Source organism: Gavialis gangeticus, unplaced genomic scaffold (assembly GCF_001723915.1).
Source record: "Gavialis gangeticus isolate Ggan-Ray unplaced genomic scaffold, GavGan_comp1, whole genome shotgun sequence".
NCBI classification, from domain to species: Eukaryota; Metazoa; Chordata; order Crocodylia; family Gavialidae; genus Gavialis; species Gavialis gangeticus.
This window is the reverse complement of record NW_017728995.1, coordinates 33,197,139-33,214,731: the sequence shown is the minus strand read 5'-3', so window position 1 is coordinate 33,214,731 and position 17,593 is coordinate 33,197,139. Positions and strand designations below refer to the sequence as shown.

Here is a 17,593-nt window from a genome sequence, read left to right as displayed (position 1 = left end):
AGCCCAATACACCTTTCAGAGACAAGTCTTTACCGCCTCACCCCCGTTACAGAGGCTGGGTCCTTATCTCAAGCAATTATGACTTGCACGTCTTAGCTCTGGAGGTTTCCAACTCCATCCCTGGCATCTCCGTAGGTTCAGCTCAACTCCAGAGGTTAAACATCCTCATTTCCTCACGGGCTCCCAAGTGACTTACACACTTCTAAAACTTTCACTTGCCAGGGGGTTAAGTCCCGGAGACAGGAGCGACCGCAGGCCTTCAAGAGCCTAACTTTCCCTGACAGTGAGTAGGATGGGAGCTCCTCCGTCACATTTTAATCCAGCATCACTAATTTTCCACTGATTCATTTTACTGTGCGTCTCCAGCAGTGAAGGGCCTGAAGTGAAACCCTGGATCGCAGCAGCCCTGAACTAGGAGGAGATCTGGAGTCCAACACTTGGATGGCGTTTCCCACCCCGCCCAAGCTCCACGCACTGCCTCGGAAATTTGGGCAAGAGAAACTCCAAGATGGAAAAACAAGCTCAACCGCTGCAGAAAGTCATGGCATTTGATCCGAGAAAAATTGTGTTGCACAACACTAGCAAACGGCCAGAAATGAACCCGCTCCTCTGCTCGCCGAGGGCCTTCAACGTCTAAATGTGCTTAGCTGGTCAGGCTGGGATGATGGATGGAAACCGTGCGCTGGTACTGTCAGGAGCGGGAATACCCACGTGAGCACAGCTGGGTGAAAACTTTAGAAATGTTGAATCTTGATTTTTCTTTAAAAAAAAAAAATAGTGAAAATTAAAGCTCGACAGGAAATGCTTTTTTTCTGTCCCACAAGGCTTTTCCTGCGACTATTTTTTTTATTTTAAGAAATCTATCTTATATCAGGACAAACAAAAGAGTTTCCTCCAAGTTTTATAGTTAAAAAGCTGGGGTGGGGAAATCACCTTAAGTCAATCAACTCTTCTCTGTCAGTGATTTTGAAATGCCTCGTTTCAGTTTTGACGTTCAAACTTCTCTTTACCTTAAATTTGAAAGCACAAGGTCATCCTAAGATGAAAAATAGACCTGCCACATTCAGAAGTCCCAAAATGAGAGATTTTGCTTATGTGGAAATGTTTCAAAGTGTATTTGAAAAGGGAACTTTGTCAAAACTTTTCCATGAATTGCTTCTGATGGGACCATTTGGCGTGGCCCTGACAAAAAGGAACAGTCCAAAAATTTCTGATAAGCTCAACTGAAAATTGAGAGAAACTTCCACTAAAAATACAACTAGACAGATAGGTGGCTTGATATCAATATGGATGGATCAAAGGATCGATATCTATCCACCCATCTATATCAAGAAAGATAGATAGATAGATAGATATTTTTAAACAGGGCGATGGTTGGTTGAAGAAAACCTCAAGTTCCAAAAGAATTTGTCAACAATAAAGAAACACTGAATGAAACTTTCACAGATTTCCTTTATGAAGGCTTTGCCCTGTTTCTCCTCTGAGCCAGTGGTTCTTACCCATTTTAGCCTGGCAGCAACCCTCCATGATATTTCTGAATTTAGCAGTACTGCATTAAAAAAATCTATTTATTACAGTGCTTATTTCCCCATGCATGGTGCTGGACAGAGACAAGTGAGCTCTTACCTCTTCACACCCTGGCCTGTGGCAACCTTAAAAAGATCTCACCTGTCCCCAGTTGAGAAGCACAGCTCCAGACTCTCATACGAAGGTGTATGAACGACCGTTTGATGTGAAGAAGCTCGAGAGAGAGTCCAGAGGAGGCCACACGCATGATTACAGGCCTGGAGATCAAGACGTATGAGGCGAGGCTGAGGGACTTGGGACGTTCAGCCTGGAGGAGAGCAAACTCAGAGGGGACTACAAGTATATCAGGGGCAAACATCAGGGTTTGGGGGAGTATCTATTCACCAAGGCTCCCCAGGGGAGGACAAGAAATAATGGGCACAAGCTGATTGAAGAGCGCTTCAGGCTAGATATAAGGAAAAACTTTACAAGCCGAGTACCCAGGGTTTGGAACAGGCTCCCCCAGAAGTGGTACCACTCGTCCACCCTGGAGATCTTCAGGAAACGTTTTGAGGCCCCTCTTGCTAGGGTTGTTTCCAAAAATGTTTGGATGCTCATTTGACCCCAGGAGTCTTTCCTGCCCAAGTGCAGGGGGCTGGACCTGATGATCTGCAAGGTCCCTTCCAGCCCCCAACAACTATGAAATTACTCAGTGCCATGAGGTCCTGATCCTTGATTCAGCTTCCTCCATGCTGCCCTCTTGGAAACCATCGTCATCTAGGCGAAAAGGGTGAGGGATGTGAGCAGGACTTGAGCACCACCGCAATGCAAGCAATCGGCGTCGCATTTATCCTCGGATTAAATGCTGGCAAGGAGTACAGTTTCCCTGGGACTCAGCCTCCAATTGCATTTCCTTTAACCTGAGGTCCTACCCATCGCAAGCCCCGACAACGAAGGATGCAGGAAAGGAAGGGAGGTTTGTTACAGGGGCTATAATCGGTGGTGGTGGCAACTGCCAGGCAGCTGAAACAGGGCACTGGGATCAACCTGCTAAAGCTAAAAGGACTGCAAGTAGCATGGCAGAGGTGCCACTGCTCTGGCAACATCAGGAGATGACGGACCACCTCTGCACAGGGTCATGGTTGAGGACTGGTCTCTAAAGGGGCATGGGGTGCACAGGGCACCCACGTTGAACCATGGAGAAGACTCACCAGAGACAAAAAGCAAGAGAAATGAGTAAATCGCCAGCCTTCACGGTCTCCAGACCTTCATATATGGCTGGAAGGGACTGAAGGATGATCGAGCCTCCTGCCCCTGCCCAAGGGGGAGATGAAGCAGCAAGATATCTTGACCAAGCCTTGGGTGAGATGATGTAGTTGGGGCTGGTCCTGCTTGGAGCAGGGGGTGGACTAGATGTGACCTCCCGAGGTCCCTTTTTTAGGATATTATGATCTCCTCTTTTCCACTTCAGCTGCTGGAGACCTAGACTGAGGTTGGCTTGAGAGGGAGAGCAGAGCTCCCCAACACTGCTTGGTGCCTCCTCAGCAAGCAGCGAGCAATGAGTCCCAACCTGGAAGAACAAAAGGCCATGGTGGGAAGCTAAGCTGCCCTGTGATGAAGACCACGGGGAGGAAAAGGAAGAAGGCCTCAAGTAACAGAGCAGAGATAGGAGACATCCCCTTCCAGCCCACTGCAACCATAAGGAAGTGCCCTGGGGATCTCCCACCGGGGAAGGCTGCTAACAAGTGGGAACAAACCCTACGCTTCCCATGGGCATCACCAGAGAAAGCCAAGGCCTCCTCCAGGGTTGCCGCAAAATGTTCCAGCAGGAGGTGGCAGCAGAGGTCAGGTTATAGCATCGAGCCGGAGCGTAAAACGGAAGTACGTGTTGCCCAAAGACGAAGCTGATACCCTCTTGGGGGGTGGGACATGTCCATGTCTTGTAGAGGTGAGGATACTATTAAGCATTTCCTAATCACATTCCCATTTTCCAAAGCCATCTCCATCCAATTGCTTTATCAGTCACCCTCCTTCCCACTGTCCAGGCCCAGCGCTTGTTCCTGGCTCAGAGTTAGATGCTTAAAGAAAAAACTCAGTCTGTATCCGCCCCCCCGCAATGGCAGCCATTCAGGAACTCTGATGATTATGGATTAATGAAGGATTATTGCTGGCAAAGGGAAAGGTTGGGAGCAGCAAAGGAAGATATCAGCAGTGCAAAAGAAAAGGCCACCGTAAAGGAGACACGTAAAGGAGGAACAATGGAGATTCATCTCTAAGTTCTCCTTTGCTTTCATTTCTCCATCAAAGCAGTTGGAAAGCAAACTTGGCATGAGGAAATCTGCTGGATTTTATTTCAGCTTCTTATTTTCATGTGAGTTTTTAAATACCAAAGAACAAATGAAGAAGATAGAGAGAGAATACAGGACTACACAAGCAGGCCAGCTCTTAAGGATGCACACCAGTCGCATAAGCAGAAAGTATATCTTTTCTTTGAATGCAGGATGTGTTGGAGATGGTATCACAAGGGAAGATAGAGACATGTCTCTTTTGCAGGTTACTATGGGAATGTCCTTTCCATTGTAATCTGTAGGCAGTACCCACATTTATACGAAGGGAGATTTTGCTTTCCAGCAGTTCTCCAGCACTGGAGCATCTCCCATGGCCCAGAACTATGAAATAACAGCATTTGGCATTGCAGGGGAATTTCCCCCTCCAAAATCCTGTCGAGGTTATCACCAAAAGGGGGAAATCACAGTCATTCTCTGTATGGTATGTGCTCACACTTCCCTGAATAAAATTAAGAGACTAAATGACTGTTTGGTTCCTGCAGCCTCCAGCGTTTGTCCCCAAAATAACCGTGCCTTACGGGAAACCACCCACTGGTCCTGAATGGGCATTCCCTTTCCCTTGGCACGCCATCCAGCATGGGTTTGAGGCATTACTATAGACTGCTTCGAAACATGTTGGGCTGGAAGAAGTGATGGCATGGTCTTCTAAAGTCTTGACCCAAGTTTGCCCATGTCAGTCTTTCTACTGATTTCTATGGGCTTTGTTTCACGACTATGGCTTTACGATACCACCAAGGGAGGAAGGAGCAACTCTTTGCCTTGAGCAACACTGCTCTTCTGTAGTAATATCATCATCTATTATTTCATTCCACTTTCTCCCAGAATCTGCATTTAACTCCCCCTTTCTCCATTCAGTGGCACCTTGTAAAGTCTCAAAAAGAAACCCCCAAGTCATTCCTGGCTCTTCATACCACTTTCGCCTTGCCTGCTTCTTAATTATTCATCTGAGCCCTCTTTAATTGCTAGCAGGTAAATGCCAGTATTTAATCCCTTTCTATTGTCTGTGCAACCCTAATCTTTCTATGAAGTTGTCAGTGAGATTAGCACTAGCGAAAGAAGCTGGGACTGCCATATTTTGCTGACCTCCCCAAGTGGTACAGCAGAGAAACATCCCACAAAATGTTTCTGCTAACTTAGCTGATCTGCAAGGACCCCATGTAGGCATAAAGCAGGGAGTCTTCCTTCTTGTCTCGTTCAGTCCTTGATGCTGCTGCCGAGATTGCGAAATTAAGAGTTTCCATTGGCTGCAGTTGCAATGGTAATTTTGCTTTTATGAACTGGGAAGACACAGCCAAGCATTTCCCATGCTGCTGGCCACCCAACTGCTTATCCTTGGAGCATCAGGACTTCAGGCTGTCCAGCCTCTCTGAAGCTCCAAATCTTGGGAGATTAGCCCAGATGTGCACCGATGACAAGCAGACAAACTCCTGGTGCTTGTAAATGGAGAACAGACCTCAATTTTCCAAGGGCTTTGCAATATCTCAAGCTCCGTTATCAGTCACAGCTCACACAGCTGAACTGGAAGCAAGCAACTGGGAGTCGGCAAGGCCAGACCAGAGGCGAAGCCTAAAACTCATCATGGAGAGGGCTCTGTTTGGACCTGCAGATTCAGAGAGGATATTCAGCCAACATTAGCACCATGCACCGCAGACCAGCAGATCTGCCCTGGGGCCTCCACTCAGAGAGCTGCCCACAAACAATAAATAGGAGGTAAGCAGCATGAGTGCCACATATAGACCACCCCCACAGCTGGTCTGCGGAGATGCTGACCATACACATCTAGGTAGAAGGACCGAGACGGCTCCTAGTTAAAGCCATTGGCCACCTGGGCAATGACTCCTGGCTAGTTTAGCTGGTAGGGCCCCTGGAAGATGACACCCGAGCCCATCTCTCTCAGGGAGCATAAAGCAGCCACGTTGGTGGGATTAACACAGGCAAGGCACATCTGCATTTCACAGCTCCACCTTTTATATTTACATTTTACATAGCATAAACATTTTATATTTAAATGTTACCCTGCTGCCAGCTGCAGCCAGCCATCCAGCGCCCCAGCTTCCAGGATGGGTCTCCAGCACCTCTGGCTATCAGGCCATTACTTTTTAAGGCTGGGCAAACACCCAGCAGGGATCCAGGGCCTCCAAGCATCTGAGAGCCCCAGAGGGCAAATATTTCCAGAGCAGTAGCAGAAGGGGGCTGGGTTTCATGGAGTTCATGTTCACAGCCTAAAGGAGGCTTCTTTCTTCTGCCTCGAGAAACCAAGTGTGGCAGACTTACTGATTCAGGCCAGCATGTTTTTGGGCTCAAAAAACTTCATTTTGATTGGTGAAGCCTGTCCACCAATTGGCTGAGGGCTGGGAGGAGTGAGGAGCCTCCCAGACCTGATTGAAGCCTGCATTTTGCAGGGCTGGCAAGACTTCAGGGGCAGAGCCTCCGAAGCGAGTAAAAGGAGCCGTGTGCCCAGCACATGGCAGACGCGTTGAAGAAAGAAGGGGCTATGAAGAGCTGGGGAAAAGCTGCCCAGCAGGTGAAGGAGCACCCAAAAGAGCCCCAAACATGCCCCATCCCTGCTGGGACTGATGCCTCAGCCCCATCAGTGCGATGCATGGGGCTTGGACCACGGGGCTGCTCAAGGTGGCTTGGGTCTGCATCCCCAGCAGGCAGCCAGGAGCACGGTGCAGAGATTGCTGCGTGGAGGGTCCAATAGCGCACCAGGACTCTGGGAGCTGCTTCAAGGCAGCTCAGGTCCCCAACCCCTGGCACTTAGGTCCCCAACCCCAGGCTGCTGATGTGGCAGCACCCTCCAGCAGGTCCAGGAGCTGACTGAGCCCTGGTGTTGCACGAGGTGGCCTGGGCCTCCAACCAGTGCCATAAGGAGCAAGCCAAATGGTGCATGGGCCGGTGCACAGGGCCACGAGCAGGCCTCAGGATGGGAGAGAGTGGCCAGCCACCATGCCAGGAGAGGCACCCGAACCACAGAGCCCCGCATCACCAGGGGTGTCCCACAGGGGAGGGAGCCAGCAAAGGCCCCTCTGAGGTAGGGGGTCCCGTCCCAGCCCACGAGGGGTTGGAGGGGCCTAGAGCATCGTCCCCTTTTCCCCTGGCAGAGCTGCGGCCAGGCTTCCCCTCGTTAAGTGGGGAGACCCTAGCATAGCAGCACCCTCAACACCTGGAAGGATGAGCAAGCACCTCATATTTTGTCATTTGTGCCTTATATTTTGTCATGAGAGGTTTCGCTGTTATAGGAGTACAAGTGTATGCTTTTCTTTGATTTCCACTGCATACATGACAATGCTCTTCCATGGACTGTGAATAGCGAATTGCTTCTATCCCTGTCGATGTGCTGTATTTACCTGTGCTTGCCTCTACTCACCTGGTCCAGATCCATCACTTACCTGTGTGGATTGAAGCTCTATAGGAGGTAGAAGTCAAGTATAATATAGTCCTGTACCCCTGAATAAGTGATTATTTATATATGTGTGTGTGTGTGTGTGTGTGTGTGTGTGTGTATGTGTGTGTACATATACATACGTATATACATTACATATGTGTGTGTGTGCACGTATGTATACACACATATGCATATATATATACACACATATATACATACACACACCTACATACATATACATGTTGACAGCTCCCTCCCACAGCACTCCCTCCCCATCAATTCAGAGATGGGGGTACATAACCTGTGCATGCCCAGGCTACACAAGGCAAGGGAGCTCAAGACTTGAAGATCAAGGTCTCTGATGATATGACCTGTGGAGAGAACTTATAACACAGAAAATGTGTCTTTTTTGTTTGTTTTTGGTAAGACAAATACATACAATCTTTTTCTTCCCCCTCCGGATGCACCAGGCTTTCTGCTCGGTTATTTACCACAGTTATTCTGTTTCTTTCTTTTTTTTCTTACTTACATAAAAATGTGGACGATGACCAGAAAAACAAATAATTGGGATGGAGCTCAGCTGGGTATCATACAAATAACTTAATGCTACTCAAAAAAAGAAATAGATGTTTATATGGATAAAAGCTCCATCTGTGACCTCCTCACCCAGAATAAACACAACAGACAAGGTCCCTCTCCACGCTACCAGCATTAGCTACTGGTCACCTACATTAGGGGGAAATCCAAGCCTGGCACCTCCCAAGTCCCCTGGGACACGGCTCTTAAACACATCCTTCGTATTCACAAGAGCACATGGTCATGTTTAAATCCCATCTATCATGCTAGAGCTCAAGCACATTCCTGGATTGGGGCCCACCAGGGTTTTTTTCAGGCGTTCCTGGAGGAAATTTCTCCTTAGTCCCTGCTGGAGACAGGATAAGTGGTGAAACGATCTGCTCATCTGGTCAGTTGCTGTGTTGGAAAGTCTGCACAGATTCCAGAGCGGTCTTTAGTCTTCATAAAATCACAGACAACGAGGCTGGAAGGGAGCTCAGGAGGTCGCATCTAGTCCAACCCCCTGCTCCAAGTGGGACCAGCCCCAACTGCATCATCCCAGCCAAGGCTTTGTCTACCCAGATCTTCAAAACCTTGAAGGACGGAGACTCCCCTACCACTCTGGGGAGCCTGTCCCAGTGCTTCACCACCCTCCTGGTGAGAAAGTTTTTCCTAACATCCAACCTCAACTTTCCTTGCTGCAACTTGAGCCCATTGCTCCTTCTGTCATCTGCCCCCACTGAGACCAGTCCAGCTCCATCCTCTTTAGGATAGGAGCTGGAGGCTGCTATTCAATCCCCCTCGGTCCTCTCTTCTGCAGACTGAATCAGCCCATTTCCCTCAGCCTCTCCTCACCAGTCCTGTCCTCCAGCCCCACAACCATTTTCGTTGCTCTCTGCTGGACTTTCTCCAACTTGTCCACATCCTTTCCGTAGAGGGGGGCCCACAGCTGGACACAGGACTCCAGATGTGACCTCCCCAGTGCAGAATAGACCTCCCTCAATCCAGCCAGTTTTCAATCCACCTTACAATCCATTCATCAGACCCTTGGAGGAAAGGGGCATTGGTAGCTACTGAGCATGGGAGTGAGGGGCATGGCCTTTGAATCAGAACTTCCTAGACCTTAAATGCAGGAAGCTGCAAGTGAGCCACAAACAGGGGGGGAAAAACCCTGGTCACACCCAGTTCACTCTCCCTTCCAGCATCCCCTCTCTGCCCCTGTGACACCAGAGCCTGGGCAAGATGGACCCAGGGTCTGACCCAGTCAATGGCAAGTCTTATGTGTGCTTGCAAAACACTGGGAGTGTGCCCCAACTCCAGGTTGTCTCAGAAACCTGCACGGCTGATATTGCTAATCATGGATGCGGGGACTAATGCTGAAGTCCAAAAGCAGGTGATGTAAGGAGTGAGTCATAAGCAGCCTGGCCTAGTGGGTAGCCACCAGGGAAGGGCTAGAGACAGGAGCTGGTGGGTCCAGAGCCACACAGTGGGGTGCAGGGTTTGGATCAGAGCTAGAGTCCAGGTTTCCAAATCCAAAGGAGAAATCCAGAGGCAAAGTCCAAGTCAAGTTGCCGGAGTCAGGGGCTGAGTTACCAAAGCCAAGAGGAGCTCCCAAAAACCAGAAGGAAGAGCCAAGCAGGGTCAGAAGCCAGAAAACCAGAGCACAAGGTCCAGAGAGGCTGACCACAGCAAAACTCGTGGCTGGCCTGCAGTCTGCCTCCACGGGTGGTCAGAAATGCAGATGCTGGTCTCAGGAGGCCCTGACAGCAGCCAGGCTGGTTCATCAGCCAGAGTGAAGCTCCCATCTCGAGCTGCGGGTAGATTTGGCCACCTGGGCAATTAGCCCTGGCTGTCAAGGCCCCTGGGAAGTGATGTCAGAGCCCCTCCCTCTCACCAAGCCTACAGCAACCACATTTTGGGATTTATGCAAGGCAAAGCTTTGCATTTCACAGCTAGATGCTTTCCATTTAAACATGCCAAGGCCGTAGTGTTGGGTGCAGCCAGCCCCGCCGCAGTCCAGAGCCTCGGCTTCCAAAATGGACACTGACTTTTGGTCCCTGGCATGTCAGGCAGCAGAGAGACAACTGGTCAATTTGGCACTGCCACGCCTGTAGGGATGTCAGGGGTTGCTCATCCCCATCTGGAGCACTTTACGTTTCTCAACGTTGAATTTCATCGGGTTCCCATTCGCCCAACTTACCAGCCCGTCTAGGTCCATCCATATCTGCAGCCTATCTTCAAGCGTGCCCATGCTCCCCCATAGCTTGATGCCATCTGCGAACTTAGCCAGTGAGCTCTTCATCCCCACATACAAATCATCGAAAAAGATGTTGAATAGCACTGGGCCAACCCATGTGGGACACCGCTGCCCACGCCTCACCAGGATGGCACAGATCCGTTCATTAGGACTCTCTGGGTCCTACCCCGCAACCAGCTCCCTACCCACCTCACTGTTGAGCGGTTAAGCCCACAATCCCCCAATTTTCCCATGAGGATGTCATGGGATACCGGATCAACAGCCTTTTGGAGGTTGAGGTATGCAATGTCCGCCTCCTCTCTCTTATGCAGGTGGCGAGTTACCTGGTCGTAGAAGGAGATGAAGTCGGTAAGACAAGACCTGCCCATGACAAAACCATGCTGGCTGTCATTCAGGATCCTACCTTCTCCAAGCCTATCACATATAGACTCCTTAATGAATTTTTCCAGGATTTTCCCTGGTCTAGAAGTTAAGCTAATTGATCTATAGTTGCCCAGGTCCTCTCTCCCCCACTTCTTGAAGGTGGGCACAACATTGGCCCTCTTCCAGTCTTCAGGGACCTCTCCCGAGCACCACGAGTTTTGGAAGATTGGCAAGCAAGACTAATGGCCAGAAGCCCTGACTACAACCAAGCAACTCACTCTCACTAGTGACCTTAGGCCAAAAGTGTAATTCCAGGGTGCTCGGATGGGCAAAGACCCAGGGCCCCAAACAGAGACTGCAGTTCTCCAAGCAAAGGGATGGCAGGGAATACATCGGGTTTTCTGAGCAGAGCAATGCCCCAGGATGGGCGGCCTTCTGCTGACATTGCAAAGTCCAGGCACAAACCCTTCAGGGAGACTCCGGGAATCTCGTCTCTTAGGATCCTGATCATCCGTCACCCTCGTATTCAACCTCATCCTTCCTCCCCACCCTCGAGCATCGAGAGAGAACTGAGAGCGCCGGTCAAGGCAGGGAGTGAGAAAACACCCTCATTATTGACGACCCTGAAGCAACAAAACACAAATTAAACTACCTTGCAAGACAATTGGAAAAAAAAAAAAAAAGATTGTGTAAAAGAAGTTTCAGGGACATTTCAGTGTCTACAAAGGGGAATGAAATGTGTATCCTCTTCTTAACGGATAAAAGCTTTTTTCTTTTTTTTTTTTTTTTGCCTACATGGATATATTTCTCCTGTGTTAACCTACATTTCTTTCAAGTCTTTATGTAAATGCTGGCTTGGTGCCCCATGTCAGCCCAAGACCTGCTCCAGAATCAAGCACGGCAGAAGGAGAAGCCTGTTTCCAGCTTGTTAATAATGAACTGGCTTTCGTCTCATTCTTCTCGTCCCTTCTCCCTGAGCGGTACCTGTCTTGGGAAGTACAAGGCTTTTGCATCAGCGCGCAAGCTGGTTGCCCACGCCAGCTTTCGATGGCTGCCGAGGCCAGTTCCTTTCTAGGCACAGCGTGTCTCTTTGGTCAGCTCTCATTAAGCGCTGCTCAAAGAGCCGAGTCCTAAAATATGCTTCTCTCGTGCTTCTTTTAGGGTTCTCCGCTCTTCCAGGATTGACAACGTGGTAACGAGAGACTTTCCGGAGTCTGGATTTAATACTACCATATGCTAGACAGAATGAGCACCCGCATCGCGAGAGACCAGCCGGTACATTTCCATGTTAACAGAAGCTCGATTGCAAATTACATTGAGTCTCAACAGCTCAGTTCGCTGCACACAGATGCCATGGGGGACTGTAAAGTTAGCGAGCTGTGGGGGAGTACGGCTGAAATTTTTTAAAAAGCTCTTTGGCTGGGAGGATGCCACAGATGACGGGAGCAGATGAGGCAGGAAAGATGTCGCTCCGGCTGCTGCTGTTTGTTTCGCCAAAAATAAAGAAGAAAATTGTCACGAGCGGTTAGTCAAATGACGAATCCTCGCTCCGCTGGTAAGCGCCTGACGAGACGAGGAGCGATAGCGGTGCTGTCAAAAGCTGCTCTCACGGGTTCACAGCCAGTCTGGAAAGACATCCAGAGGAGGGGAGCTTACTCCAAGGAAATAGGTCAAGGCAGGATAAAAAGGGAGCCTGCAGTGTTGGAGGCCTAAATCTGGGATGAACTACAGTCTTCAGCACAGGTCTTGCATTGCAAGAGGCTTTCCTGGGTCCCTTTGAACCTCACTGCCATGCATTTGCATTGTCACAGACCTGCATTTTGCAACATTGGCATCTATTCCCCCCAGGAGAGCACACAAGCACTAAAACACTCTCCCTGTGCCTGAAGAAGGGTGTTTGTGCCTGAAAGCTTGCAAAGAGCAATGTTTCCAACTATTTAGTTGGTATAATAAAAGTTATCACATCTGCCCAAAGAACCTTGTCGGCCTAAAAGGCTTTCCAGGCTCAGAGGTTTAGAGATACTCTCTTCCATGGTTATCGTTTGGATCCAGCTTAGACAGGTGGAGACCAAAGCTGCCCCCACCTGCCGATGGATTTTGGGCACCAAAGCAGCTCCCACCATCCATCTTCAATGGGACAAATCTGCCTTGCAAAAATCCATGGCTCATCCAGGCCTAGCTGGCCTCTTTGCAAGCAGGGTGGCTATAGCCTGGAAGGGCTAGAGACCACCTGCCCTTGTCGCATACGGGACCACGTCTTTGCTGTGGTTCTGGAGAAGACGTTGTCCTCCAGAGTCACGAGGCCAGCACCAATATAGGGATAATAAGACCATGCCTTTCAAGACCGAGGGAACATATTCATGTGGAAGCACTTTCTATAAGCACAGCTGTCTTGTTGCAGATGGCAGGAGACTGCTGTGTACAGTCGGGGAGAAAGTCTTTACCTCCCAGCCTTGCAATGCAGCACAGCCCTGCATAGATCACAATGTGGCAGCAGGTGCATTTGGTCCAGCTTCACTGCAAGGCGATGGAGGACGTTAGTGGTTATGGGCTTCTTCCCATCGACATCGGTGCTAACATTGTCATTTTCTGTGTGATGCCAGAGGGTCTCGCAAGCAACGTGTTGCTCCCAGGCCAGGAGCTAGGGACCACAGAAGCAAATGAGCTCTTGAGATTTCTTCCATCCTTACTTTGCTGCGATGGCATGAGGCATTCATACATTGCTCTGAAGTGCAAGAAAAAACAGTTCCCCCTTGCAACATGCAGCCCGCCGGCAGGATCCCCTGCCCCTGAAGGTCACCAAGGCAGGTACAGAAGCAGAATCATTTTATGGCCATTCATGCAGTCTGGGATAAAATATGGGCTAGGTCATCTCATGCTTCAAGGCATCAGCTGGTTGTCACAGGGATCAGGAAGGAATCACTCCTACACACACATCAAGTATGATGCTGAACAATTAGCCAGGTAAACTGGGCATATGGAGGAGATGATTGGGTTTGTTTTGGGGGGTTTTGCCTGCTATCAGCATCTTCAGACCAGAGAGCAGTGTATTCAATATACTGCTCCTTTATTTCTACCCAGCATGAGTCACGGCGGGGCCCGTGATCTCCCAGACTTGGACTACAAAGCTCCAGGGAAGAGTACAACTATAGCACTTCTCCCCTTTCCGTTTTGGGAGCAGTCACTGCTATTCCCATGTGCAGAGAGCTGCATTATTAGCCTCCAGTGCACCTGCCTTTCATGTGTACGCATCAAAATCAGCCCTAGACGATGGGGGAGCGACAGAATCCGCCCCTGAACTGAGAGGCCGTCACGATAGAGTCCATTTACCATTGCACCCATATCAGGGAGCAAAGACACGTTGGATGTAGGATGGGCAAGGGCTCTGGGAAGCTCAGATGAAGCCATCCAGAACAGTGGGGAGGTTTGGATAGAGAGCACCCCTCACCCCCAATAACTGCACCCCTGGCTAGGGAGCAGCTGCTGCCTGCCTGGGCTTTGGAGCTGCCCAGCCATTAGCCTAGGAGCTGCATGGAAGACATCAAAGCTGAGCTCTGTTCACAGCTGGAGCTGGATGTACTGAAGGACGTCACGCTGCTCTCCCTTGTAAAATAAAAAAAACAGAGTCCCCGTCATTGCCTATTGAGTTGCTGTTGGCTTTTTTTTTTTTTTTTTTTTATTTCACTGTGTTTTTATTCACTGGGGCAGTTGGGTTTTCTTGCCATTATCTCAGCCTCTTTATCAGCTCTTCAGGTCACTCCAACCCAGTTGGGCATCTATCTTCCTACCACTGCAGCCCTGGATAAAAAAATTGCGTTATCATAGAGCATCATATTGCGCACCCAGGGGCAAAGAAGGGTTTTGCCACGACTGCCAACACAAGCCACTCTAGGTCTCCCATGTCCCTTAGTTTCCTCCCCCTTTTTTGCATGCCCTGCCTTGCATCCAGGAGTCACCATCTGTCTGGCTGAGGCCATGGGGGCTTGCAAGGGGCCCTTAATTGCTCCTTAAACTTTTATAGGGTAGGTTCAAGCAACCAGGCTCTTGATCGATACCCACGGTCTTCAGCACTAGAGAACAAAGGCTTCCTTCTGCTTCCCCTGAACACAGCAGCAAACCTCCCATTGACTCCAATGGGCTTATTCAGGAGAAGGGCCTCCCTCCATGTATTTGCACATCTCCTGGCACTTGTGTTTCTGACCCGGCCTGACAGCAAGAGCTTGGTAAGTCAACCAGCTCTTGCAAAGGGCCTCTCACAGCTTGAATATTGCCAGCTAAGCCCAGGGCTATTGCTTAAGACAGAGCTGCGGCAACACGTTCACTCCAGAGCTGCCTAGAAGATCTCACGGTGCAAAAGAAGATCCGTAGAGAATGAAGTTGGTGCCCAAGTTTCTTAGCAAAAATTAGTCCAGGCAACTTGACCTGATGCCTCGCAGCAAGAAGACTTGCTGCAAAAAGTATGTGAGCAGCAGAGGAAACCAAGTAGGGCCAGTTCACACCATTGTCGCTAGCTGGACCCAAGCTGGATTGGCATGCTCTCCGTGACATGGCTCTGTAGATGCACCCTCAAATAAGCCCACAGGACAGATAGGGTGGAGATCAAGAAACTCATGCTCTCTGACCTCAATAGAGCATGCATCTACACAGAGCAGCTGTCAAATGACCCAATGGTCATTGCCAAGCGGCAGAACGTAGTAGCCAAGACCTGGATCCACAAGCCCGCTCCTGCTCTTCCCACAGGCTGACCAAACACGGACCAGGAAAAGAGTGAAGATGCATCGGGGCAAGAACGAAGATCTAGTGTTGGTGAGCTGGGGAGAAGTGAAGACACAAGGAGTAGGGCTGGAGAGGAAACACAGGCTCAGCACTAGAAGGAAAGGAAGAGCACGAAGCAACGTCTCCCTCCGAGATCCCCACCCCACAGCCCGGCAGGGATGGAGGGCACTACTGAGAGCCCCTTCTTTGCACAAGCCCAGATAACCCTAATGCTACTTCACTCTCTAGAGGCAGAGCATCTCAGGAGAGGTCTGTTGCCTCTGCCCAGCAGACACACAGCTGGGAAAACTCATGGGAGCAATACAACCTCTTGCTTCTGCCTGGAGCCACGTGGGATCATGCCCCTCTGGAAAGAACTGGGATGCTTCAGCACTGCTGCCAATAGGCACATTGCCCATGATACAGAGCCCCCAACACTGCTGGCACCCTTAGGTCTGGGGCAGGGGCCAAGCACGAGGAGATTCATAGAGCCCAAACGAAGGAGGACTGTTTGCAATCCAAGGGCTGGGGACTTACCGCAAAGAAATGCAGTGAAGGTGTGGCTTTCAGGCTCTGGGCCAATGCTCCAGGTAGCTATATATAACAAGGATAGCCAAGAGGCAAAGCAAAGCACCCCATAGACATAGAAGATGAGGGTTGAAGGGGCTCAGGAGGTCACGTCTCATCCATCGCCCTGCTCCAAGCAGGACCAGCCCCACCTACATCATCCCAGCCAAGGCTTTGTTGAGCCGCATCTTCAAAACCTCCAAGGATGGAGACTGCACCACCGCTCTGGGAAGCCTGTTTCAGTGCTTCACCACCCTCCTAGGGAGAAAATTCCTCCTAATATCCAACCTCAACATCCCTTGCTGCAGCTTGAGCCCATTGCTCCTTGTCCTGTCATCTGCCCCCACTTGGACACAGTCCAGCTCCATCCTCTTTGTAGGTAGACGAAGGCTGCTATGTTAAAAGAACCTCATTCAGGTTGCCAAGTCCAGGTCTCCAAGTTAGGCAATGCTATAATGGATGTTTCCTGTGCAGCCTTTTTCCACCCCCTTGTCCACAGGCATTATACAGCAGTCCTCTGCTCCGTGATCATGCACATAGGAAACCTTCCTACAGCAGGAAAAATGCCCCTGTTCAAAAACCTTCTCATAGTCCTTTCACCGCAAGCTCCAGCACCTGCATGCTTCAGAGCTAGGCCTTGACATTTGCCCAGTGGATCATCCTCGTGTCTGGGATGTGTCCTTTGGCTCTTTCTAAAAAGATCTGCCCAAATTTGGCCAAGTTATGAAGCAGGGGAGAGGAACATTTCTTAATTCCCCACCTTGGCACTACAAGTGACGCAGCAATTGTAGGAAAACCCTTCTCAGCTCCTACACCTGGGTTGCAGCATGTTTAGGGTAGCTGGGATCTTGGGGGGCAGGATTGATCTGCCAAACTCTCAGGATACATCTACAGGGCCTCGTCCCGGCTCTGGGGGCACAACCAGGGCTCTCTGAAAGAGCTGACGCACTTCGGCTGCAACTTTCCAAAGAAATAAAATAAAATAATATAAAAATAAAATAATTCAGCTTGAGGCCACCTAGGCAGAAGACGGTGCAAGGTGCCGTCTTGCCCAGCCCCAGGTGCAAAGTGGGGCTGCTCTGGGAATAAGTCCATGAGTGTGAGCAGCCTGAGCTGAACACGAAGTGGCGGCAGCTGCTGTTTTCACAGGCTCTGTGGGCAACACGACATAGCCCAACAAGCCCTTGGAGAGCTCACTTTGCCTCGGTCTTGTCTTTAAAGTTTCTCTGCAGTTGCTCGATGCCGATGTTTCCTCCTTGAGCTCCTTCTCCTTCTCCAGGCCCAAATGCTAATACTGACAGTCCCACACTTTAAAGGAAAAAAAAAAAAAAAAAAAAAGCTCAGCCCATGCTGTGGCGGTGACTCATCCAACAAAGCCAGAGGTTGTCTATTTTGATCTTTCACTGTTCAGGACCTATTTACAGTGGCAATTTTCTCCCTCCTGACGTTCTTCAGGGTCACAAGCAAGAAAACTGGGATGCGGAGAGAAAAGGACAAAAATACCTTGCTGCCTGCCAGAGCCAGCTCCGGCACAGAGATCTTTATTACTCCCGAGATACGGCGTCTGCCAGTCGCAAAGTTCATCCATGCCTGATCGGCTCCCCACAAGGCACTCTGTTGTGGGGGGAAACCTCTCGAGGGTCGAGTTTGGGCGTCCCATTGTGCAGACTGAGGCACGATGACTGAGGCACTCTACAGAGAAGAGATATTGGTGCCAGGTTCAAATCCAGCCCAGGGCAGAGGCAAATCAGAGCCATTACTTGGACATTCGGGCTGGGTGAGTTGTGAGAACTGTGTTGCTGGTGTCCTACTGCAAGCAGTCTCCCTATACCCCCCCCCCCCCCAAAAAAAAAA

The 17,593-nt window shown here is 49.9% G+C and overlaps 1 long non-coding RNA gene across 1 annotated transcript in view; it reads right to left on the bottom strand.

Moving 5' to 3' along the window:
• Positions 1 to 11,222: 11,222 nt before the first annotated feature.
• LOC109288102 overlaps positions 11,223 to 17,593 on the bottom strand; it is a 20,719-nt gene continuing 14,348 nt past the window's right edge. The window contains exons 2-3 of the long non-coding RNA XR_002095064.1: positions 12,282 to 12,300; positions 11,223 to 11,237 (exon numbers count right to left, since the gene is read on the bottom strand). This is a non-coding gene — a long non-coding RNA (uncharacterized LOC109288102). The remainder of the gene's footprint in view (positions 11,238 to 12,281; positions 12,301 to 17,593) is intronic.